The following is a 27,228-nucleotide window of genomic DNA, read 5'->3' on the forward strand; positions in this document are numbered from 1 at the left end:
TTTTTATAACCCTATATAGTCATTTGTAAGGTTTCAATATTAAATAACTGAAAATAATGCTAAATAACTGAAAATAATGCTCTCGTACCATATTTAGAAAAGAACCATTATGATGCAGATTTTAGAAGCTTCAAGTTTTGCTTTCTTACATTAATTACTAAAAAAAAGATTCTATCAAACATGGAAAAATCATACAAGCTTAATTGTTTTGAATTACTTTCTATATTCGGCTTAAACTGTAAGTGTTACTTTAATATTAACTTGATAGGTCCAATATTTCCATAATGATTAACTTATAATCTTCTAGTTTAAACAGTTTTGCAATCAGAAGTTGCTAAATACTGAAAGACTGAAAGACTTTGGTCAAGAAGAGCAACAGGTAGATGACTGGTAGTTATACAGCCTGTAAGAAGGAAAGAAAGCTAGCTGGCTGTATACAATCATACAATGTAGCAGCTTTGGCTAGTTTGATTGATGAAATATACAACCCGGTAGCTAGCACACAGGAGAGCTAGTTAGATGTAATGTATAGACCATAATGAAAATATACTGCCAATAAGACCCTATAGGATAGATGAGCTTATAGGAATATATATATAGGGTAGGCTATAAGAAGCAAAGAATGTTAAATGCTCCCTAGAAGAAACATGGGCTGGCTGGCAGTATGCAGCATCTCTCTCGGTAGCAGCTTCGGCTAGCTTGATGGATGAAATATACAACCTGACAGCACATGTGAGAGCTATATGGATATAATATTGGTCCTAATGGCAGTTATAAGGAAGAAATATATACCCTAGTAGCATCATGGAGGGACGCCATGGGATAGCTAGCTAGAGTTAGGTGGATATGATAGTAAGCAGGAAGAAATCATTTACCCTAGCAGCATCATGGAGGGACACCATGGGATAGCTAGCTACAGTTATGTGGATATGATAGTAAGCAGGAAGAAATATATACCCTAGCAGCATCATGGAGGGACGCCATGGGATAGCTAGCTAGAGTTAGGTGGATAGCAGGAAGAAATATATACCCTAGCAGCATCATGGAGAGACACCATGGGATAGCTAGCTAGAGTTAGGTGGATATGATAGTAAGCAGGAAGATATATATACCCTAGCAGCATCATGGAGGGACGCCATGGGATAGCTAGCTAGAGTTATGTGGATATGATAGTAAGCAGGAAGAAATATATACCCTAGCAGCATCATGGAGGGACGCCATGGGACAGCTAGCTAGAGTTAGGTGGATAGCAGGAAGAAATATATACCCTAGCAGCATCATGGAGAGACACCATGGGATAGCTAGCTAGAGTTATGTGGATATGATAGTAAGCAGGAAGAAATATATACCCTAGCAGCATCATGGAGGGACGCCAGTGGATAGCTAGCTAGAGTTAGGTGGATAGCAGGAAGAAATATATACCCTAGCAGCATCATGGAGAGACACCATGGGATAGCTAGCTAGAGTTATGTGGATGTGATAGTAAGCAGGAAGAAATATATACCCTAGCAGCATCATGGAGGGACGCCAGTGGATAGCTAGCTAGAGTTAGGTGGATAGCAGGAAGAAATATATACCCTAGCAGCATCATGGAGAGACACCATGGGATAGCTAGCTAGAGTTATGTGGATGTGATAGTAAGCAGGAAGAAATATATACCCTAGCAGCATCATGGAGGGACGCCAGTGGATAGCTAGCTAGAGTTAGGTGGATAGCAGGAAGAAATATATACCCTAGCAGCATCATGGAGAGACGCCATGGGATAGCTAGCTAGAGTTATGTGGATATGATAGTAAGCAGGAAGAAATATATACCCTAGCAGCATCATGGAGGGACACCATGGGATAGCTAGCTAGAGTTATGTGGATATGATAGTAAGCAGGAAGAAATATATACCCTAGCAGCATCATGGAGGGACACCATGGGATAGCTAGCTAGAGTTATGTGGATATAATAATAGTTAGCTTGAAGAAATATACCCTAGTAGCATCATGGAGGCAGCACCATGGGATAGCTGGCTAGAGTTAGGTGGATATCATAGTGAAATAGGATAGGAAAAGAAGTTAGATGGGAAAGTTAGCTAAATGCAGATACATGTACATACACAGCGAACAAGCTGCATTGATAGAAAAGCAACAGAGTAGAATAAAGGAAATTGATCTTATCTTTCAGTCTTTAAATACAGAGCTTGTTCAAAATAGTAGCTATAGAATCAATAATTCATGTGATCAATAGTTATTTCACTCATGAAAAACTACTTACAGTAACCAGTGCTTAAGCTTATGCTAAGGGGGCATGAGAGGTATAGCACATATCATTACCTCTCAAAACTTACCTCATTCATACCAAGTATGCTAGTAGGCTTCCACAGGATGTTCTTATACATTTTTCCCCCCAATTTTTCAGCATATTCATTTTAAAGACTAATAAACTGTCACAGTTTGATACAAAATTGACCTCTCATGTATTTTCTTTATGTTGTAAAGTATTTTAAATCTGCACTAAAATGGTTATTCTCATATCATAATATCATCTCATATCAAGACAAACTATAATGTTTAAGCTAAATTCAATCCTTTTCTGTGATTTTTCACCACATACACTTTCATTAAATTTGAAGAGTAAATTCTGTAACTTATTATGAAAAATGCTTGTCTCCCAGGTTATTTGAAAATCATACTTCCATAAAACTACAAATTAGACCTGAAATACTGCCTATTTGACCTTTACCTCAACCTTTCAATGTATAAATTTGACCCCAAAATGTACAACCTTGACAGGTGCTGAATGCAAACAATCTTGCTAAGCTATATAAAGATATCTAATGCACATGAAAACCTGCCTATTTGACCTTTGATTTCACTATATGACGTTGATACTGAACCAACAGGACTGAAAGATGTGTCTTGCAGGTCATTTTACTTTAGTAAACTGTGTGCCAACTTCTTGAAAAAATTTCTAATAGGTAAAAAGAAACAAGAGGACCATGATGGTCCTGAATCGCTCACCTCTTCCCACATGACCCAGTTTTGGGTATGACGTCGTTTTTTCTATTATTTGACATAGTGACCTAGTTTTTGAGCTCATGTGACCCAGTTTTGAACTTGACCTAGATATTATCAAGATAAAAATTCTGACCAAGTTTCATGAAGATCCATTGAAAACTATAGTCTCTAGAGAGGTCACAAGGTTTTTCTATTATTTGACCTATTGACCTAGTTTGCGAAGGTACGTGACCCTGTTTTGAACTTTACCTAGATATCATCAAGGTGAACACTCTCACTAATTTTCATGAAGATCTCATGAAAAATATGGCCTCTAGAGAGGTCACAAGATTTTTCTATTTTTTTACCTACTTGCCTAGTTTTTGACCGCACGTGACCCAGTTTCGAAACTGACCTAGATATCATCAAGTTGAACATTCAGATTCAAATATGACCAATTTTTATGGAGATCCATTCACAAGTCAGGCCTCCTGAGAGGTCACAAGGTTTTTCTATTTTTAGACCTACTGACCTAGTTTTTGTCTGCACATGACCCTGTTTCGAACCTGACCTAGATATCATCAAGATGAACATTCAGACCAATTTTCATACAGATCCCTTGAAAAATATGGCCTTTAGAGAGGTCACAAGGTTTTTCTATTATTTGACCTACTGACCTAGTTTTTGACAGCATGTGACCCAGTTTCGAACCTGACCTAGATATCATCAAGATAAACATTCAGACCAACTTTCATACAGATCCCATGAAATATATGGCCTCTAGAGAGGTCACAAGGTTTTTCTATTTTTAGACCTACTGACCTAGTTTTTGACCGCACGTGACCCAGTTTTGAACATGACCTAGATATCATCAAGATGAACATTCAGACCAACTTTCATACAGATCCCATGAAAAATATGGCCTTTAGAGAGGTCACAAGGTTTTTCTATTATTTGACCTACTGACCTAGTTTTTGATGGCACGTGATCCAGTTTCGAACTTGACTTAGATATCATCAAGGTGAACGTTCTGACCAATTTTCATGAAGATCTTGTGAAATATATGGCCTCTAGAGAGGTCACAAGGTTTTCCTATTTTTAGACCTACTGACCTAGTTTTTGATGGCACGTGACCCAGTTTCGAACTTGACCTAGATATCATCAAGATGAACATTCAGACCAACTTTCATAAAGATCCCTTGAAAAATGTGACCTCTAGAGTGGTCACAAGCATAAGTTTACGGACGCACGCACGCACGCACGCACAGACTACGGACGACGGACACCGCCCGATCACAAAAGCTCACCTTGTCACTTTGTGACAGGTGAGCTAAAAAAACAGCACACATATTAAAATGGTGCCTATGTAGCCTTTGATCTCACCATACCACCTGTAGTGACCTTGACCTTGAATTGAGAGGACTTATTATTATATCATTATGACAAAAATATATGAGCAAAGCCAATCCTAGAATTTTATTAAAAGTCATACTATTATTTTTAGCTCTAAATTTACAAGCACAAATTAGTGAAATGCTGGTCTCCATTTCATAGTACAAATTAAACCACATTAATGAATACTGCCGAAGTTAGCAGACTAAGATGTAACATTTTAGGGAAGTGAAGACCTGAACATTTGCTTTGCTTATGTCAGTGCTGGACTCGGCTATAATTTTGCTCAATGCATTTTAAGTTTTCAAAAGATGTTAAGATTTTAATTTTTCATAGATTTTTAAACAAACACTTCCACTGTAAAGACAGAAATGCTCTATCAAAACTTTTCCATATTAAAAATCCTTCAGTTGTTGCTGACAGGAATCTGTCTTACAAATATATGCTTTGAATTTCTATAATTAAATGCTTTTAATTTCATAAAAATAAAACTACTGAAAGAAATGTATAATTGTATCAATTTATTTTATTTATCTGTTAAATTATCAAAAAGTAGTTCTAAAGAAAAGTCTTCATGACCTACAAATTTAAGAATCATGCAATGTCTGTGAAATAAATACCATTCAAAATAAAGTAAGTTCTTAAATAAGCATTAACAAAAATATGCCTTTTCCCCTTATTATCCCCTTTGCATAAAAGTTTAAGAAATCTGTGGTAAGTAGGGTTGGTAGGCCAATGGTAAACTGTGAGACCATCTCTAAATCCGGAAATACAGTAGTTCAATATTAGTCAGGAGCCAATATTTCTTAACCCAGTCCTGTGATATTCCAAACAGCAAGCTATTATAACCAGTTGCAAGTATTTTTGAAAGATGATCAACACCATAAGAATGTTTGACTTAACTCAGAAGAAATGTGACTTTTTAAAATTATGTTTATCAGCTGAAAATGACCTGTAATACAGTTCATATCTTGACCTAGAAAATGGTGTCTTTAAATGCAGATACATGAACAAGCAGCCATTCCATCTATTTCCCTTGTCAATGACTTTTTTTCAGGGTTTTTGAAAGATTGGTGGCATTTTGGTCAAAAGTGCATTGATTTTCTAGTTAACCCTTACCATGCTGGACACGATTAATTCTGCCTTTGCGACCAGTGTAGATCATGATCAGCCTGCACATCCGTGCAGTCTGATCATGCTCTGCACTGTTCGCTATTCAGTCAGTAACTTTTTGGTAAGCACCCCTTTTAACAGTTAATGGTACTGTCCAAATTGGAAGATGGACAAGTTCATTTTAGAAATTTAGCATGGTAAGGGTTAATCAACTAATACTGATAAACATACACATGTTTCTTTACAATTTCCCCATACCAGCTATAAAAGCAGTTGAAAGATTACAAATGCCTCAGAAATGAATGACATTGTCCCTAAATGCAATTTAAACCTGAACCAGAAGCGCTTCCCCCTCTACTGATGTAATTTATGTAAAGAAATTTGACAAAAAGTATTTAATATTTTAAACTTTAGCCTGCTGGCGGCAATTGATTCTGCCTTTGCGACCAGTGCAGACCAAGATCAGCCTGCACATCCGTGCAGTCTGATCATGGTCTACACTGTTCGCTATTCAGTCAGTAAATTTTCAGTGAACACCCCTTTGAACAATAAGTGGTACTGCCCAAATTGAATGATGGACCAGTCCATTTTAGAAATTTAGCAGGCTAAGGGCTAATATCACTAGAGCTCTTTCATGTTATTTGAAGAATCCAGGTCCTTTTAAATGATATTCTTGTAACTTGGAGCCAAAAATAAATTATTCTGACACTTTGGTTTATTCATAAACCTTTTAAACCAGTACCTCTTTGCCAGTTTATTTTGGGTAATTATTGACCAGAAACTGTTTTTTACTTTCAGTGACCAGTAGCCTTTTATACAATCTGTATAAACATAAACTTGCTATACACTAATTTTGGTGACAATATGCTGTTTTAGTAATGGTGACCTTGACCTCATTTTGCCTGTAGACCCCAACTCTTAAGCCTATTCTCATCAAAAGCTTTCTATCAAGTTTCATTGCAATATCTAATTCATAATTTCAAACTTGCTACATACCATGTTTGGTGACAATTAAATTATTGACCTGAAACCCCATTTGATGCAGTTAACCTAGCCCTACTGTTTTAATCAAATTCAATTACCACAATTCGCAGAAAACTGTACGCAGTGACCCAAACTGCCTCAATACAATCCCAAGCTAGGGCTAAACAAGTTTGGTGAATAAATATCAATTTGAACTACAACCCAGACTGACCATGCTTAATGTCAGCCCACATTACTACCTTACTAGCACCCCAAACTTGGTAACCAGGATTTGGACCATGTGATAATGATTCATTAAAAGCCCTTGAAAACTTAAGTTATTTCTGAATGAACAGTCTGGAGGAAAAGTGCCATTGTCTGTGACCTAATCTTTGCGAGACAGAACTGACTCTCAACATACCTTCTCATTATGCTTAACTTTCGATAAAAGTTTCATTGGAATCTATTGAACAGTTTAAAAGTTCAAATATAGCTAAGACACTAAATAAATATTACAGTCCTTTAAATGTGTTATACTGGTGACCTTGACCTTGACATTTGATGTACTGACCTCAGACTGACTGTTTTCCATAACATAACATCATGCTGAACATTTCATTTAAATTACCTAGATGTTTTGGAGAAACTAACATTGTGATTATATGAGAACATGAAAATAGTCGAAATCTGATGGTACAATAAATTTGACTTGGAACTTTATGAGGAAGTGGCGAGCATAGTGCAAGGTGCATGCTGGGATGCTAAACAATGCAGGAGAACAGTGCAAGGGAAGGATGCAAAGGGAAGGAAGAACATAAAGTCCCAGGTCAAAACTGTAGTATAATGAACTTAGAAAATTGTGGAACCATAAAAAGATAATGTTACAGCAGATGTATATTATGCAAAAAGCCTGCCTCCAATTTTACCAAATTGTTGAATTTTTTACAAAATATTATTTCTATTTAAGCTGAACAGAACAAGAGCAATTTAATTAGGCTTAAATGTGCTATAAAGTGTAACCAGTTTGCAAAATCTAACACTTTTCCCGATTAACTTAGCAAATATAGTGTAAACCAACTTGATTGAGAGGACATTGGTTAAGACCTGACATGGTTTTCCCTATTAATGTTTAAAGGATACTGATTCACATCTCCTGTAAACCAAGTTGTCTAATGAGAGGATAGTGGTTGAGACCTGACATGGTTTTCCCAATTAACTTTTAGGGGATACTGGTACTGTAAACCAAGTTGACTATTGAGAAGATACTGGTTTAGACCTGATATGTTTTTCCAATTAACTTTTAGAGAATACTTGTTCAAATATAGTGTAAACCAACTTGAATATTGAGAGGACATTTTTGATGACCTAACATGGTTTTCCCCAATTAACTTTTAAAGGATACTGGAGGTTCACATCTATTGTAAACAAAGTTGACTGACAGAATAGTGGTTGAGGCCTGACATGGTTTTCTCAATTAACTTTTAAAGGATACTGGTTCAAATCTATTGTAAACCAAGTTCAATATTGAGAGAATACTGGTTTAGACCTGATGTGGTTTTCCCAATTAAGTTTTGGAGGATGCTAATTCAGATCTAGTGCAAATCAAAATAATGTCAAAATCTGTTAAGATATTTGTTCACAACATTCACGCATTTTTCCAAAATTAATATTTCAGAGTACATTGGTTCAGATCTATTGCTAAATCAAGACAACGACTATTGAGAGTACACTGGTTTAAAGCACTGATATGTTTCCCCAATTAATTTATTGTGAGGATACTGGTTCATTTCTCTGGCAAATTAAAATTTTGCAATTTGCTTTCCAGATAACCCATTTCATATTTTCAAATGACCTGACCCAAACAAATAAAAACTTACCAAAAAACTTGAGCATATAATCAGCCTATACATGTGCTATGTAAAAATAACTGAGTTATGGCCTTTTTAATGGTTACCACATCCGAACTGTTTCATCTATTAAATTTCTTGACAATCTTCAAAATATATAGCCTACATAAACTACTACTTACACACTGAAATATTAAAACAGCAAAACCATACAAATCAATTATTTCCCCTTTTATAAGTGACAAATGGAATGATGGTCCATGGTGCAAAGACCTTGAACCATCAACTGAATTTTAGGATATGTACAGTTTCATCTCCCCTTTGTGTGATGACAATTCTAATATACTAAACATAACTCAGTTACACTGAATATATTGACAGATGGCAACGAGAAGAAACGCAATATGCAAGAACCATAACCCTGAATTGATTATTTACAAGTTTATCTTCTCTTACATTTTTTTACGAATTCTTATTGAATTCATACAATTATTCGATATAAGTACTGGTATCTAGGATGAAACTAGAATTTTCAAGCCAAAAGGGCACAATATTTATTTGTTGAGACAAAAATATTACACCAATTAAGAAAAAAAAACTGCTCCTTGTATGTCAAATTTACAGCTCGGAAAAGATCTAACATGACTTTTGACCTCTTTATTAATGAAACCTTGACCTTTGAGATAGAAACTTCCATCTAAAGACTGTTTCACTTTGGCAAACAGTTATGGCCCTGACAAGACCTTACTTGAACTTTAACCCCTAAATGTGACCTTGACCTTCAAGAAATATGAAGACTGATCCATGCATGTTAATGTTGCAGTTTGGACATGCTGTATTCCCTTTGATACCCTAACTGTGACCATAACCTTTCAATTAGGAGCCTGCAGCTTGTGCTCTATAGGCAAATAAATCTGTCAAATAATAAAAAAACTAGAATGTGTCTGTAGGACACAGGGTGTGCCCCCCACTGGTACATTAGTCATAAATAAGGGGCAATAATTCAAATATTTGCAGTCTTAATGGGGTATAGCCTCAACAAACATTTTATGAAAAGGGTTCATTATTCTAGGCCCTATACTTTTTGAGCTATGAGCATCACAAACAAAAAATCCACTATTCTGGCTATTTCAAGGGCCATAACTCGGTAATAAGAGTAAGATTCTCAAGAAGAATGCCAAGAGTGCAAGGCCACATCATGATAAAGACTCCTGCAAGGTTTCCTGAATTTACATCTAATACTTTTTGAGCTAGGCACATAATTAGGTGAAAAAGTGCATTTTTTTACTATTTCAGGGGCCATAACTTTAAAAATAGGGGTGGAACCAGCCAAAAAATTAGAGGTGTGCAAGTTTATATCATGATAAAGACTTAAGCAAGTTTTCAACCATTTATATTAAATACTTTTTGAGCTAGGCGCATCACAAGGTGAAAATGTGCATTTTTGACTATTTCATGGCCATAACTCTAAAAATAGGGGGCATAGCCAGACGAAAAATAGGAGGTACGCAAGTTCATATCTTGATATAGACTCATGCAAGGTTTCATCAATTTATATGAAACACTTTTTTAGCTAGGGGTGTCACAAGGTGAAAATGTGCAATTTTGACTATTTCAGGGGCCATAACTCAAAAAATAGGAGGCAGACCCAAAGAGAAATAGGAGGTGCACAAGTTGTTATCATGATTAATACACATGCAAGGTTTCATGAATCTATATCAAATACTTTTTGAGCTAGGCGCGTCACAAGGTGAAAATGTGCATTTTTGACTATTTCAGGGGCCATAACTCTGAAAATAGGGGGCGGACCCAAATGAAAAATAGGAGGTGCGCAAGTTCATATCATGATTAATATACACGCAAGGTTTCATGAATCTATATCAAATACTTTTTGAGCTAGGCGTGTCACAAGGTGAAAATATGCATTTTTGACTATTTCAGGGGCCATAACTCTAAAAATAGTGGGCGGAGCCAGATGAAAAATAGGAGGTGCACAAGTTCATATCATGATAAAGACTCATGCAAGGTTTCATCAATTTATATGAAATACTTTTTGAGCTAGGTGTGTCACAAGGTGAAAATGTGCATTTTTGACTATTTCAGGGGCCATAACTCTGAAAATAGGGGGCGGACCAAAATGAAAAATAGGAGGTGCGCAAGTTCATATCATGATTAATACACACGCAAGGTTTCATGAATCTATATCAAATAGTTTTTGAGCTAGGCACGTCACCAGGTGATAATGTGCATTTTTGACTATTTCAGGGGCCATAACTCTAAAAATAGGGGGCGGAGCCAGACGAAAAATAGGAGGTGCCCAAGTTCATATCATGATAAAGACTCATGCAAGGTTTCATGAATTTATATCAAATACTTTTTGAGCTAGGCGTGTCACGAACTGTGGACGGACGGACGGACGCACGGACAAGACCAAATCTATATGCCCCCACCACTCATGGGGGGGCACAAAAATACTGCTCATGCACATGAAATTAGACAGATATAAGACCTAGCAAATAACCATGGATTTTACAGAAAACTGATTCAAGCCTAACACAATATGACCACTGCTTTATCAGAAAAAAATTACTTATCGCCAAATCACTCTGAAGAAAATCTAGAAAAAAACAATCTGAACAACAAATACAAGTCTAAAAAAGCAAAACTCTAATTAAACATTCTTTTTTAAATTCATTTACCTTCCTTCCTTGCTTTGTGTCTGCTTTTTTGTCCTTTACCAACTGTCTGCTGAATGAACATGCACTCTCAACAAACGTCACATGATTTGCATTGGTTAGCTGTAGAATAAAGGTATACACAGGGGTTCCACTAGACCCGAAAACCCAAGAGTCCCAGGACCCTTGGGCCCAAATTTTGAAGGGTCCTTTTCCAAAATACAGGAGTCCTGTCCCAATACGTCAATATAATTTACTATATTTTTTATTCAGTAATACGTAGATCTTTACCTAAGAAAACAATAAACCCAAGATCCTGTTACAGCATAATAAAAATGTCAGTCTCAGGTCATATAATCTCATATTGTAAACTAATATTTATCAAAATTCATGTTATTCTAATTAGGTTTTTCTTCAATATTTCATTTCATTTTTAATAACAGAACAGTGCTATAACACTCTAGAAAAATGTATCCAAAATGTACTATCCGAATACTGTTACACTTTCAGAATGTCATCGGAAAGTAGTTTTTGCTCAGTTTATTTGGCAAACTAAGCTAAATCAGCGATAGTTCCTCAATAATGATGCTGCTTATCATAAAAAACTGCACTGAGTCAGGTTTTTTTTTAGGAATTTTGGAAATATGCATATGACATCGGGTGTAATCAGACCCGTGAACGGACATTCTAAACTTAGTTTTGCTTTCGAAATTCATCAAAATTTGTGAAGTTTCTTGTAGAAATTACGATATGATCACTAAACAATGGTCTAATTTAAAGTTGGCATGAAAAAATCTTGCAGGGCACTTTTCACATCTCGGTAATCAGCTGCTTACGATAATTTAATAATTGGCGCCTTTTTTGACAGTACACAGGATTCGCTTTATCAATTAAATTCAACACTTCATTGATTTCTTCTTACCTATGTGCACTCGCCGTGACGTAACTTGCTGATAAAAAATCAGCGAGGCATGTCTACAGGAGAAAGGGCGGGATTTAGCAGAGATCAAAGGCAGGAGAGCATGACCGCGAGTGTTTATTTTGAATACACGTGTCTATCGTGGAAAGTTTTACTGAAGGAAATTAATGATAAGAGAAAGGATTATCAAAGGAAAATGCCCCCGGGTCCCGAAGGACGCACAGGCAAGTATTCTGCCGGGTCCTTTGAGCGTCTTTTGAAAATCTCCCGGGTCCGGACCCGGGGTCCCGGGTCAAATGGAACCCCTGGGTATACAGTAGTAAATAAACTTGCGATATGTTCTATATAAAATTAGCAATTTTCTGAGAGCTGTAACAGTCATAGCCAGGCCCATTTAAAACAAGAGCTGTCACAGGAGACAGCACGCTCAACTATTTTGATGCTGGATAGTAAAACTGGGCACACCGAGGAAACTGCAGCTGTCGCCGAAGTGTTTAATGACTCTAACTTTAAATGAAGATATTGCACAATAGCTTGAGTCTGTGTCAAAAATATAATAAGAGAGATAAAGATAAAATTTATCAAAACACTAAATAAGTATAATTCTAAGCAAAGAGGAGGTGTAATTCATAAAATATTGGTGCAAGAGTTATGAACCTTGTGTCATATGGTGTGGGTGATGATGTGGAACAACTACTTCAAGTTTGAATCAAATCCTTTTAGTAATAAGTATGATATAGTGAAAATGCATCAAAATAAACCTTAATTCAAAGTAAAAGAGGACAACATTCATTAACAAGAGCTGTTGGAGGCCAGCAATGCTCCACTATTCAACAGCCTTGAATGAATACAAAAGTCAACAAGACAGTCTGAAAGACAGCAAAATCCCCCGCCACTGGTATGGATAGTTAAAGGGTAAACCTTTGACCTTGAGCTGTGACCTTGACCTTGAACTGACATGGCTGACCTATGAATTTTGCACATTGTCTTGATGAGGTGATTATCTAACCCACTTAGTTTCATGAAAATCTATCAAGGGGTTTAGGAGATACAGAGCAGACACGGAATGGAAGGCTCAAACATTTGACCTTGAGTTGTGACCTTGACCTTGAACCAACATGGCTGACTCATGGGTTCTGCACATTGTCTTGATGAGGTTATCATTTGACTCAAGTTTCATGAAAATCCTTCAAGTGGTTTAGGAGATACAGAGCGGACACAATATCATGGAAGGACAGGAGGACAGACGGAGACCATTCCTATAACCCCCCACCACTCATGGCAGGGGATTAAACAAGAGCTGTCAGTGGACAGCGTGCTCGACTATTCTCAGTGCTTGATAGTATAACATAAGCTATGAGTAAAACTTTAACATTACAATAAGCATATTCTAACTCAAAAAGGGGCCATAATTCAGTCAAAATGCTTGATAGAGTTGCCGCCTCCTTTTTACAGACTGGGGTCATGATGGTAAACAAGTATGCAAGATATGAAAGCAATATCTCAATGGACTTTGAAAATATTTGGGGTGTTACGCAAACTTTAACATCACAATAAGCATATTCTAAGTAGAAAAGGGGCCATAATTCAGTCAAAATGCTTGATAAAGTTGCCTCCTCCTTTTTACAGACTGGGGTTATGATGGTAAACAAGTACGCAAAATATCAAAGCAATATCTCAATGGACTTTGAAAATATTTGGGGTGGTACGCAAACTTCAACATTTGTGTGACGCTCACGCCGACGCCGGGGCGAGTAGGATAGCTCCCCTATTCTTCGAAAAGTCGAGCTAAAAAGGGGCATATTGTTGTTAAAAATGCAAAACAGGGTTATGGAACCTGCACAGTGCTTATCAGCTCATGACAGTAGACAAGTGTGTAAAGTTATAATCCATCGCCTTTTGGGGGGTACTAAGAAACCATCTTACATCTAAAACTTTAACCAAAAAAAAAAAGTTGAAAAAAGGGGCATAATTTTGTAAAAATGCAAAGCAGAGTTATTGAACCTTTGCACTGCATGTCATATCATGATAGTGAACAAGTGTGTGAAGTTTTAATCCATTCCCATAAGTGGATACTGAGATACAACCTAACAAACAAAAACTTTATCAAAAACTGCTAAGTCGAAAAAGGGGCATAAGTTTGAACAAGAGCTGTCGGAGGACCGCACCGCTCGACTATTCAACAGCCTTGTCAATTGAATGTATACAAAAGTCGAAAAAGGGGCATAATTTTGTAAAAATGGGAAAAAGTGTTATGGAACCTTCACAGTGCTTATAAGCTCATAAAGTGAACAAGGGCGTGAAGTTTCAATCCTTTCCTATAAGTGGATACTGAAATACAAACTTAACCAAAAACTGCTAAGTCGAAAAAGGGGCATAATTTTGAAAACAAGAGCTGTCCATAAGACAGCGCGCTCGACTTTTCTCAGTGCTTGACTCTGAATTAGAGCTTTGCCAGTAAAAAAAGTTCCAAGTTAAAAAGGGACATATTTCTGTCAAAAGGGGCATAATTTTGTAAAAAAGCAAAACAGGTTATAGAACCTGTGCAATTTAGGTCAGTTTATCACAGTGAGTAAGTGTGTGAAGTTTCAAAGCCATATGTCAGACTTGTATGAAAAATTTAACTGATTTCCAAGTACAACAAGAGTGCCAGAATGTCACAATATACGCCCGTCACAGCAAATTTCTTTACACTAGCACCTGTATTTGCAAATGGAATTTTAATTTTGTGGTTGTTTAGTAATTATTGTAATTCTTTTGTTTTTCTAAATCCACATAAAAACTCTTTACCAGGTAGAGATACCTTAAAATACACCTAAAATTTGAAAGTAACATCTATGTTGTACCACAGAAAAGTGGTCTTGGTTTTTTCCCTACGGTCAATTATAAAAAAGTTACAATATAAGTTATTTATATTAACAACTAAGGGAAGTTAATCTTGAAAAAAAAAAAAACAAGAGTGCCAGAATGTCACAATATACGCCCGTCACAGCAAATTTCTTTACTCTAGCACCTGTATTTGCAAATGGAATTTTAATTTTGTGGTTGTTTAGTAATCATTGTAAGTCATTTGTTTTTCTAAGTCCACAAAAAAACTCCTTACCAGGTAGAGATACCTTAAAATACACCTAAAATTTGAAAGTAACATCCATGTTGTACCACAGAAAAGTGGTCTTGTTTTTTCCCTACGGTCAATTATAAAAAAGTTACAATATAAGTTATTTATAGTAACAACTAAGGGAAGATAATCTTAAAAAAAAAAAAAAAAAAAAAAAAAAAATCCCAAAAAAAATTGTAAGTCCACACAAAAATCTTTACCAGGTAGAGATTAGTCAAAATACACCTCATAATTGGATGTAGCATGCATGTTGTACTACAGAAAAGTGGTCTCGATTTTTCCCTACGACTAGTAATGAAAAAGTTACAATATAAGCTATTTATAGTAACAACAAAGGGAAGTAATTCTAAAGAAGGGAATTGCGCATGACACTTCCTCTTATGATGGTGTATAATTGTGCCAAGTTACATCAAAATCCCTCCATGCATGAAGAAGAAATGCTTCGGACAAAGTCATTCTTGTATCTGACCTTTGGCCTCTAAGTGTGACCTTGACCTTAGACCTAGGGACCTGGTTCTTGCGCATGACACTCCGCCTTGTGGGGGTGAACATTTGTGCAAAGTTATATCAAAATCCCTCTATGCATGAAGAAGAAATGCTCCGGACAAGGTTTTCATTCTTGTATCCTTTGACCTCTAAGTGTGACCTTGACCTTAGACCTAGGGACCTGGTTCTTGCGCATGACACTCCGCCTCATGGTGATGAACATTTGTGCCAAGTTATATCAAAATCCCTCCATGCATAAAGAAGATATGCTCCGGACAAAGTTTTCTTTCTTGTATCCTTTGACCTCTAAGTGTGACCTTGACCTTAGAGCTAGGGACCTGGTTCTTGCGCATGACACTCCGTCTCATGATGATGAACAATTGTGCCAACTTTCATCAAAATCCCTCCATGCATGAAGAAGATATGCTCCGGACAAAGTCATTCTTGAATTTGACCTTTGACCTCTAAGTGTGACCTTGACCTTAGACCTAGGGACCTGGTTTTTGCGCATGACACTCCGTCTCATGATGGTGAACAACTGTGCCAAGTTTCATCAAAATCCCTTCATGCATGTAGAAGATATGCTCCGGACAAAGTCTGTGGACGCCGCCCGCCCGCCCGCCATCCCGCCCGCCCGCCAGGGGCGTTCCCATAATACGTCCCGTTTTTCAAACGGGCGTATAAAAAGTCCTAAAAAAAAATTGTAAGTCCACACAAAAATCCTTACCAGGTAGAGATAGGTCAACAGACACCTAAAAATTGCATGTAACATGCATGTTGTACTACAGAAAAGTGGTCTCGATTTTTCCCTATGACTTGTAATGAAAAAGTAACAATATAAGCTATTTATAGTAACAACAAAGGGAAGTAAGAAGGGACCTGTGCATGACCCTTCATCTCATGATGGTGTACAATTGTGCCAAGTTACATCAAAATCACTCCATGCATGAAGAAGAAATGCTTCGGACAAAGTCATTCTTGTATCTGACCTTTGGCCTGTAAGTGTGACCTTGACCTTAGATCGAGGGACCTGGTTCTTGCACAAGACACTCCGTCTTGTGGTGGTGAACATTTGTGCCATGTTATATCAAAATCACTCCACGCATGAGGAAGAAATGCTCCAGACAAAGTTTTCATTCTTGTATCCTTTGACCTCTAAGTGTGGCCTTGACCTTAGACTTAGGGTCCTGGTTCTTGCGCATGACACTCCGTCTCATGATGGTGAACAATTGTGCCAAGTTACCTCAAAATCCCTCCATGCATGAAGAAGATATGCTCCGGACAAAGTCATTCTTGAATTTGACCTTTGATCTCTAAGTGTGACCTTGAACTTAGACCTAGGGGACTGGTTATTGCGCATGACACTCCATCTCATGTTGTGCCAAGTTACATCAAAATCCCTCCATGCATGAAGAAGATATTCTCCGGAAAAAGTCATTCTTGAATTTGACCTTTGATCTCTAAGTGTGACCTTGACCTTAGACCTAGGCAGGGCTTTGGAAATTTGCCGGTTTGTCGGTTTTGGACCGATTTTTGACTTGTCAGACCGATTCGTGAAGTGAAAAAACGAAAAAAATCGGTCCCATAAAAATGGAGAAAAGTATAAATTTCGGTCTGAAATCTCAATACACGATCACCTGCCAAGCAGGAAATTGTTGGTCGCACCCTCAGATAATCAATAAATGTGTCAAACGGTCTGATTGTCACCTTGATAATCGGTCCGTAATTAGCACGTGACACAATCAGTGCTCGCGCGGCACATCCTTTTATGTTTGCAGACAGCCGACTGCAATGAATTAAACATTTTCGACTGGTTTCCAAATGTTTCTGACTGGATCCAAATCCTTTTGATGGGGATCCACTTCTTTTATTTAGAATCCGACGGATGGTTTATTTCAAAAGGCTATGTTTGATCACGGGTAAAAAACAAATGGTCACTGCATTTAATGAGACATCACACGGGAAACCGATATAATTTTTATAATTACTTGTTTGTAAAAATTACATGATACATTTGTTGGGGCTCCAGTTGAAACAAGTGCAGAAAATCGTCCTTGCAACCCGACTGTACAAAAACAAAGAAAGAAAAAAAATGGACTGACAAACACGAATGATAAAGAAAACCGGAGTGGCGCTGTTTATCAAATCGGTCTTTTAAAAAACGTTTCAAAACGAAATTTTGTTTACATAAGAAGTGAACATATAACTTAATAAAATGTAGTTGCTTATTGAAGTACAACGCCAGTGAAATGAAATATCTGTGGCCAACCCGCGTGACAAAATGGTACTACACATGCGGGAAATTCGATCTCAGCGTTCACATAACGTACACATTCAGTCCGCGGCAGAGTATTCTTAAAATACTGAGGATGTATAGCAGAGAATATGTGTCGTGTAATTCAATTTGACGCATTGTATTTTATAAAATTCCGTCAAAGAATGAGGAAACATCACAAATTATCTGCCGTGTATACGGTACCGAAGTCACGTGCGTTGGCTTTTAGACTAGTTAGATACACGGTGTATGCCTCGGTAATTTTATCCTTGCAAGTATTTTCTCGGAAAAACATCGAAATTTAAACAAAGTAACGATCACACATAACACTGAATAACTGTCTTCATTGTACAGTAACTCGCGTTGACCGGTAACTCAGTTTTAATGCATGACATGCTTATTATCACGTTTTACAAATATGGTATATTGGTAATGCGGTGGGTGGGGTAGCGCCGATGTCAGGATTTTCGTTTCGGACCGATTGAGTTCTCAAAATTTCCGGAGCCCTGGACCTAGGGACCTGGTTTTTGTGCATGACACTCCGTCTCATAATGGTGAACAACTTTGCCAAGTTTCATCAAAATCCCTCCATGCATAAGGAAGATATGCTCTGGACAAAGTCTGTGGATGCCACCCGCCAGCCCATCCGCCAGCTAGGGGCGTTCCCATAATACATCCCGTTTTTCAAACGGGCGTATAAAAAGGGCCATAATTCAGCCAAAATAGTTGACAGTTATGTACTCTTACCTTACCTACAGATGGAAATCATGTTGATAAACAAGTGTATAAAGTTTCAAAACCACAGTTCAAATAGTTTTGAATGACTTGTACGAAGAACTGAACCAATTTCAAAGTCAAAAAAGGGCCATAATTCAGCCAAAATAGCTGACAGAGTTATGTACTCTTGCCTGCAGATGGAAATCATGATGATAAACAAGTGTTCAAAGTTTAAAAGTCATATGTCAAATAGTTTCGACAAAACATGGACTTGTACGAAAACAAAACCAATTTCCAAGTCCAAAAAGGGCCATAATTCAGCCAAAACAGATGACAGAGTTATGTACTCTTGCCTACACATAGAGATTATTATGCTGAACAAGTGATAAAAGTTTCAAAGCCATAAGTAAATCACTTTACACAAAATGTAATGGTACGAAAAACTTAACCAAGATTTCTAAGTCCAAAAAGGGCCATACCCTATTCAGCTAAAATCTTTGATGGAGTTATGTACTCTTGCCTATAACTGGACATGGTGATGGTAAACAAGAGTTGAAAGTTTCAAAGCTTTATCTCAAAAGACTTTGTCAAAATATGAACTAGTACAAAAAACTTAACCATGATTTCTAAGTCAAAAGGGGCCATAATTCAGTCAAAATCCTTGATGGAGTTATGAACTCTTGTCTATAACTGGACATGGTGATGGTAAACAAGTGTTGAAAGTTTCAAAGCTTTATCTCAAAAGACTTTGTCAAAATGTGGACTGGTATGAAAAACTTAACCAAGGTGTGGCGACGCCGTGGCGAGTAGGATAGCTCTACTTATCCTTCGAATAGTCGAGCTAAAAACGATTGCTCATGCATGTCAAAGCTATCAGCCAAACAAAAATTGGGCAGATGCACATATACCTAACAGACATTTTTTGAAGCATGTTGACCTTACGGCAATCAGAGGACTTGACAAAAAACAATGAAAGGAGGTATCATTTGGTAATCACTATATACAGACATTTAAGTTCAAAATCAATGGATGTGACCAGCAGAAAACAGGTTTAAACTGCACTTTAGGATCGAAATTTTTTCTACAATGTACAATCTGATTAAATTCTGATTTTTCAAATGTTCTAAGAAAATTCAGCAAATAAAAAAGATAGGGTTGTGTGCTTGATTTTTTGCTAGACTGATTTGAAAAATTTCAACCTCACGCAAGTTTTCACAATGGGAGTCTATGGGAAAAATGCAATTTTCAAAACATTTTCGCGAACAGAAATATTTCTACAATGTAGATTTTAATGAAACTTCTCACAGTCATAAATAGACATATGGCCTATAATATGATGAAATAAAATGTATAGGTCCGTGGCTTATTTTTGAGATATTTGGCTACGATTAAAGTGAACCGCCTATTTCAAGCTAATTTTAAGACATTATTTTGAATTATTTAACGTGTAAGATGTTTTAATATCATATTGTAACTTTAGAAAGATAGCAACAGTGCCATTTTAATACATTTATTCACAGGTGGCCCTTAATTCATAAACTGATTTTTGTTTCCGTACGCCGAATCCAGGCATTAGTCTACGTTTTCCGGATAAGTGACGTCACACCATCACTTCCAGTTTTTCAAACGTGCAGAAATACCTTAAACACCCGACATTATATTATCAGGAAAAGCGTTCAATTGCAGAGAATATTACAGGATTCACAACCTAACAGATGGTTCCTTAATTAACGTAATGACTTTTGAGGGTAATGGCATATCCTGGTTCAGACCTAACACTATGTTAGTATTCCTTCAAGAAAATGGGCTTTAGAGGATACTTTTTCATGACGCAAAAAAACTTCAGAGAATGTGTGTTCATACTCAACATCATTCATGAACACTGTATGTCCCAATCAAAACTGTTACAATAGACCAAACATTATCCTCAATTCTGGCAATGTCTTTTATTGGTTTCTACTGCCCGACTCAAACCTAGCAAATAACCATGGACTTTACAGGAAACTGGTTCAAGCCTAACACATCATCAGAAAAAAATTCCTCCCGCCAAATCTATGAAATCACTCTCAAGTAAATATAGAAAAGTGATGCATATTTAAAAAAAAAACAAAAAAAAAAAAAAAAAAAAAAAAAAAAAAAAAAAAACAATCTGAATATCAAATAAAAGTCAAACAAGCGAAACTGTAATTAAACATTTCTGTTTTTAATATATTTACCTTTCTTCCCCGCTTTGTGCCCTTCCTCGCTGCTTCCGCTTTGCGTCCTTCTTCGTGCTTTACTGACTGCTGAATGAACACGAGTTCACGCCCAACATATGTCACGTGATTCTCTGGTTAGCTTTAGAATAAACTACACACTTTCACTAGCCGTTACCTGCTACACTAGATAACAATCCGACCGAACGTGCGGTGTTATGCAGTGATGTATGTCATGTGGAATACGATTTTTTTTCTTGAACACTGTTCATTTTTTTCTGCACCACAACTCAGATTTTTGCTATGACTAGTTTTGAATGAGTAGATATGGAATTCCGTGGCTAAAAAATTTGGCTCTCTGTCTTCAAGAAAATGGAACAAAAATTTTCAGCTAGTGTTAAGAAGCGCGACATAGCTTACAACTGGATTTTAAAGTCTTATATGTACGGACTTCACCCAGTCAGTACTGATCATTTTTAGACTGCGGGTTTTGGCAGGACATTACTGCAGCCGCGAAGAGCAGCAACAAACCGAACTTTCCTGCTCGTCAAAAGAACGCTTTCATATACATATGGGTGAAATGATCATGCGGCAGATATAATGATGGAACAAAATATTATGATTAATAAACAAACGGGACATGAATTATTAACCAAATTAGTCATAATGAAGGAACAGGTGTGGAAGACGTATGGTTCCAGACATAATGTCTTTTATCAACATAATGGAACTCGCGACACCACGGTCCATTTTATTAGCTGGGTCTTCAGTTCGATTCGTGGCACCGGGTGAGGCGTTTGTACACTGTGATGATTTGATAGAAGACCATTGTTTCTGAAACCGTTCGTTCTTTACGTATGACTCATGTAGAAAAGTTGACAGTTACTTGTGGAGAACAGGTTAATACTGGTACACTGACGGGATACGGCCGATCAAAAGATATACATGTATAACGATAAAAAAAGATAGGTGTAACGAAAGAAACAGACGGGTTACATATATTATAATATTTTATTATACCAGATTTATATAGCTTCATTTTCATGATAAACACGTTCAGGGGCGCTTTATATAGCACAAAGACAGCCACACAGGGTGCCGAATTCATCTTCTACTAGTACAAACACAGAGCGATCTTACCAGAGGGGCAGAATGAGACAAAGGTCTGTCCGGCAGATTCTTTAACGTGTAGCACCGATACACGTGAAGACGTCCTTCTTGGAGGAACCAGTACTGGCCTCTTGGTTAGGTGGGAGACACTCAAGAGCATCTCAGAAATTTCCAGTTTCTGTACTGGAATTCGAACCCCGGACCTTTCGAATTCTGGACCTCAGAATTGACAGTCAAGCGTGTTACCACTTCACCATCGGGCGATAATGACTGAACAAACGGGCTGCAATGACAGAACAGAAGAGATATAAAGAAGATGCAGACGAGATATAATGAAGGAACAGACGGGATGAACAGACTATATATACAAAATGAAGATTAAGCCACAATCTGAAGAATAAGTCATATCTAACATGTATACGTAACGAGAGAGATAGGGTAATTTGGATTTCTAATTGTTTGTATTTACATTGAGTGTAGACACACGGATCATACTGTAATTCACGTAGCAGATAATAATATGTGGATGATTTTAAAGGTGATTGTCTCTACGCATGTAGATCAGGTGGGTTGAACGCACACCCTAACAATAGCCGCTAATCCTTCAATTGTAGGAGCACACCACGGAGTGAACGAGTGCCGCAGGCAGTAGGGAATTCTTGTCAATCACATTATAAAATTACAATAAAATATAATAATACGATAATAAATACGGTCATATTTTTTACCACCGTGATCTTTTCACTATGAGGAAATAGTCACATAGAGATTTCATTTTTACAAAAGTACGGTAACTCACTAATTTGGTGTAAGATTTGTAACGTAGTATAGAGGCCTGGTGGAGCACCTGAAACTTTCTTTAAGATACAACATAAGTACGACAGTTCTAACATTTCTATTTCTTGCGAAGAGCAACGCACAGTTACTTATAAATGTTCAGTCTAATTTCACAGATATTATCAATGTTCAATTAGCCTTTTAAAACAGTTATGTTAACAACTCTATAAACACAACTTTTAACAATGATAAATAAGTTTAAGCGGAAGCGGGACGACCATGTCCCTTGCCCGTCACCTGGGCTGACCCTTTTACAACAGAATATATTGAGTATATGTAGGATAATACAGGAAAACATTGCAGACACATTTTTCTATTTCCGTTTATAACTTAGTTATTAATTCACGTTTTTTACACCCCGAAACTTCTGCAGTTTTGACAGTCTTGTCTGACTTTAATAATTCATGAAATGATAAGTTTTTGCATGATTTTTAACATCTTAAATCTCTGAAAGAAATATCCAAATTATACAGAATACAAAAAATCTTGCCATTACACTACAGATTCTTACGTATATGAATAGTTCTTTGTATATCATAGTTTCCAAATATTGAAATTCTATCTTACTGAAAGTTCACACAGTGAAACTTCGATTTCCATGAGTTCTTAATGTATGTACAATTTTGTCTTTGTGCTTTCAATAATTTAAAGACACGTACAAATTTCAAATTTAAGTGTCAATAATCATATACCTATACGGATCATCAAAAGTTCTTCACAAAGGAAAAACATGGGGGCTCTGTGGCTGAGTGGTTAAGGTCACTGACTTCGAATCACTTGCCCTTCACAGATGTGGCTTAGAGCCTCACTTGGAATGTTGAATTCTCCATGTAAGTAAGTCATCCAGCTGGCTTACGGAACCCATGTGCCCGCCCGTGATGAAATAATGCACGGAGGGGCACTTGGGGTCTTCATCCACCATCAAAGCTTGAAAGTCGTCTTATTACCTATGATTGTTACGACGTTAACCACAACGAAACAAAACAAACAAAAAAGCAAAGGAAAAACATGGGGCGTCTTCCTGTGTCAAAGGGATTTTGTCCGGATCCCGTCAAACGTGACTACTGGAGTCTGTCAATCTTTGATTAATTTTTTCAGACAATGTAAACATTTACAACTTATTATTTACTTTTTAACCCTTATCATGCTGGAAACAATTGATTCTGCCTTTGCGACCAGTGTAGATCATGATCAGCCTGCACATCCGTCCAGCCTGATCATGATCTTCACTGTTGGCCATTCAGTCAGTATCGTTTTGGTATACGCCCTTTTTAACAGTTAATAGTACTCGTAGCCCAAATTGAAAGATGGATAAGTTTCATTATAGAAATTTAGCAGAGTAAGGATTAAGAAACAAAAACTACGAAGAAAACTAAAACATGTGAATCTGGCCATTTAATTATATATGATGTAACAAAGAACTGAATATGAAAGATACCGTAAACAATTCAACAGTATTCTGTCAATATAAATGACCAAAGGTGAGAAGAAAACGCGCACCTAATTTTTAACATCAAATGTATCATAATATTGATATCACGATTTAATAAAATTTTATAAAATTGCTTGCAATAACAATAACATTCAAATTCAAGTAGCTAAAAACACACTGGCAATAGCTGGTTCCCTAAACGGTGGATTAATATGGCCAGGTGAGTGTATTTCCGCGGTCATCGGTCAGTTTTCCGATGGCTTTATCTTTTTTTTTTTTTTTTTTTTTTTTTTGTCACTTTTGGCTGGAAACGTGACTCACTGATACAGGAGCAAACTTATGTACTCTTCCAGCCACAAACACTTGTTTAGTGCTATTCCTTGCCAATAGTGTAAACACTTCTGCACAATTTGATGAAGACTTTTGGTATTGTAGAATTTTGATAAAAATGGTAACCGTTGATTTTTGTGTAAAAAGGCCCCTGATTACGCTTGTACCATAGCGTAGGTATGGCACTATCAGACAACAATCATTTCCTTGTAATCGATGAATTGTCACTGCTGGTATATTAAATAATCGACCAAATATGGGTGCAACGCAGTAAGCGGTGGATACAATTGCAACGTAAATTTATGTTTTGTCCGATTCTTTTAATATCGGTTCTGAGCGTTAAACTTAAATAAAATGCACTTTCTTTCCGGGATTTGCGTGGTTACAATCGTTACAATATTCTGACGAGAGTAACACAACGTTTAGAAAATGATTTAATCCAAACCTTTTGTTCTCGATACTGCATGGTCAGTTGGTCAAGCGGTACAAAGAAGTATAAAATATTATTTTTTAAAGCTCTTTGCGCGGCATTACATATCGTAAGAATATGACGGTATTTGGGTTCATCAAATTTTTGTTTTGCGAAAATGCGCTATAGAGCTATCATCCAAAGATACATTTACTGAGGGTAAGAAATCGCTTGCCGCTAAAACTTCATATCATTGATTTACAACATAAAACGATGCTGCTTTACATAAACTCATGCATGACACTGCATATAATTATACAAAGGCAGTGATTAGTGAACCGTCACCGGTGCAGCAGACCCGAGCTCTAGTACACCGTCACCGGTGCAGCAGGCCTCCATTCGTAATAATCTTTCTTGTATTTTACCGTTTTTATCATGAATTTCGTGAGATGTAGCAATTGTAATTAATTATATAACAGATATTGAAATTGTAAACAGTTTTCATTGTACATGTACATTATAAAACATTTGCTGGCAAGGTGTTCATATTTCCAAATTCTAGGTTCCATGAAGAATTAAACTTCAATTGTCACTGACATTATAAGTCTGAAATTCAGATTTGATATACGTACGTATATATATCCAGATACAGACAAGAATTAATCTCATTTGACAAAAATATGTGGACCATTCATGAAAATTCCAAATAAAAAAAAAAATCAAAAAAAATCCATTCTGTCATTCGGAAAACATCTAAGTAAATTACGGATACTACTATTGCCGAAGAACGAAGATAGCGCTTTGAGGTCAAACGGTAAATTAACAGGTCAGCCAAGGTTTATCTTACCTCATTCTATTAATTATGTTCTTGAATGTATCTGTCATTTGGACGCTGTATACATTTTAGAAATCGTTTATTGAAAAAAAAATCAAAAATTTAATTCAGGAATTTTTTAATATGTCGCTTTAAAGCCGAAAAATGCAGCGAAACTGAACGTCAATTTTTAGGCAAAAACGACGATTTTCTTTCCATATTTCAAATATTTGTCGGTGTAAAACAATGATTTTTACATAACCATAAAGGAAAAAATAATTCTCGTCGAATAACGTATAATTTAAGAAAATATATTGGCTGGTGTCGTTGCAGTACCCGTAACAGTTGCCAAGGATACCGCGGCAACGTCATTTTCAAAAACGGGCTTTGGTGGTCAACTTTGACGTCTCGTGTACAAAAACTGTTGGGCTGTATTGGTATAAAATAAACTGCATCTTGTCTGGTATATGGTCAACTTTACACTTGCCAAATTTCATGACGCTACTCGAAAGTTCGCAAAGTGTCGTGTTCTACCTTAAAGGCAATATTTTATATATAACAAAAATGACGGTGCACTAGACCTCAGGTCTGCTGCACCGGCGACGGTTCACAAGCCACTGCAATGATTTTAAAGTGGACCTTCCACTACAACAATTGTGGACGCACTTTAGAGTCAGCAAATACATTTTAGCTTGTACAAAAAGGAATGCACGCTATACGTATACGTTACACTACAGAAGCGGACTACACACTATGAAGAGGGTTTTGAAGAATTACGGACCTCGCAATCCAGTAGGGCCTAAAATATTGGTCAATATTAAGGAAGAATATATACCATAAAATTTCAGCTACGGACGCAATTCAGATTCAGCATATTTATTAAGTCATTATACAACAGAATAACGTACGGTTGTACTTTAAAAGCTACATGCACGCATCTTGGAGTAAGGTTACACAGTAAGCCTCCATTGAAGAAGACTGCATAGTACTATAAAAGCTCTCGGCGATTATATGACCATTTTGTGTCGATTCGCCGTAGAATCCAACACACTCAATATAAAAGCTGCGGACGCACCCCATAGTCAGATAATACGTTAAGCATGTTTTAATGAGGAATATTCATTTTAGAAATGGAGGACGCATCCCTGAGTCAGTTTATACATAAGACATCTATTTAAGAAGACTGCATACCATAACAGTTGCGGACACACCTCACAGTCAGTTAATACATTAATCCTATATAGAAGAGGTATATACATATTGCAAGACTGCATACTATAACAGCTGCGGACGCATCTCACAGTCAGTTGATACATTAAGCCTATATATTGGAGAATAATATACAGTTTAGAAATTAAGGACGCATCTCAGAGTCACTTGATATATTAGGCCTTCTTTTTAAAAGACTGCATAACATAACAGCTGCGGACGCACCCTAGATTCAGCTTATATATTAAGCATATATCAAAGAGGAATATTCATGTCAGTTAAGAAGACTGCATGCTATAACAGCTGTGGACGCACCTCAGAGTCAGCTTATGCATTAAGCATATATTAAAGAGGAATATACATTGTAGAAATGGAAGGACGGATCCATGAGTAAATATATATA

At 36.8% G+C, this 27,228-nt stretch overlaps 1 long non-coding RNA gene across 2 annotated transcripts in view; it reads right to left on the reverse strand.

Annotated features, from left to right (window-relative positions):
• LOC123552435 (uncharacterized) overlaps nt 1-20,794 on the reverse strand; it is a 47,394-nt gene extending 26,600 nt beyond the window's left edge. For both annotated transcript variants that reach the window (XR_008372441.1, XR_008372440.1), the window contains exons 1-2: nt 20,706-20,794; nt 10,999-11,097 (exon numbers count right to left, since the gene is read on the reverse strand). This is a non-coding gene — a long non-coding RNA (uncharacterized LOC123552435). The remainder of the gene's footprint in view (nt 1-10,998; nt 11,098-20,705) is intronic.
• Nucleotides 20,795-27,228: the final 6,434 nt, after the last annotated feature.

The sequence above is a fragment of the Mercenaria mercenaria genome, chromosome 9 (assembly GCF_021730395.1).
Source record: "Mercenaria mercenaria strain notata chromosome 9, MADL_Memer_1, whole genome shotgun sequence".
In the NCBI taxonomy this organism is placed as follows: Eukaryota; Metazoa; Mollusca; class Bivalvia; order Venerida; family Veneridae; genus Mercenaria; species Mercenaria mercenaria.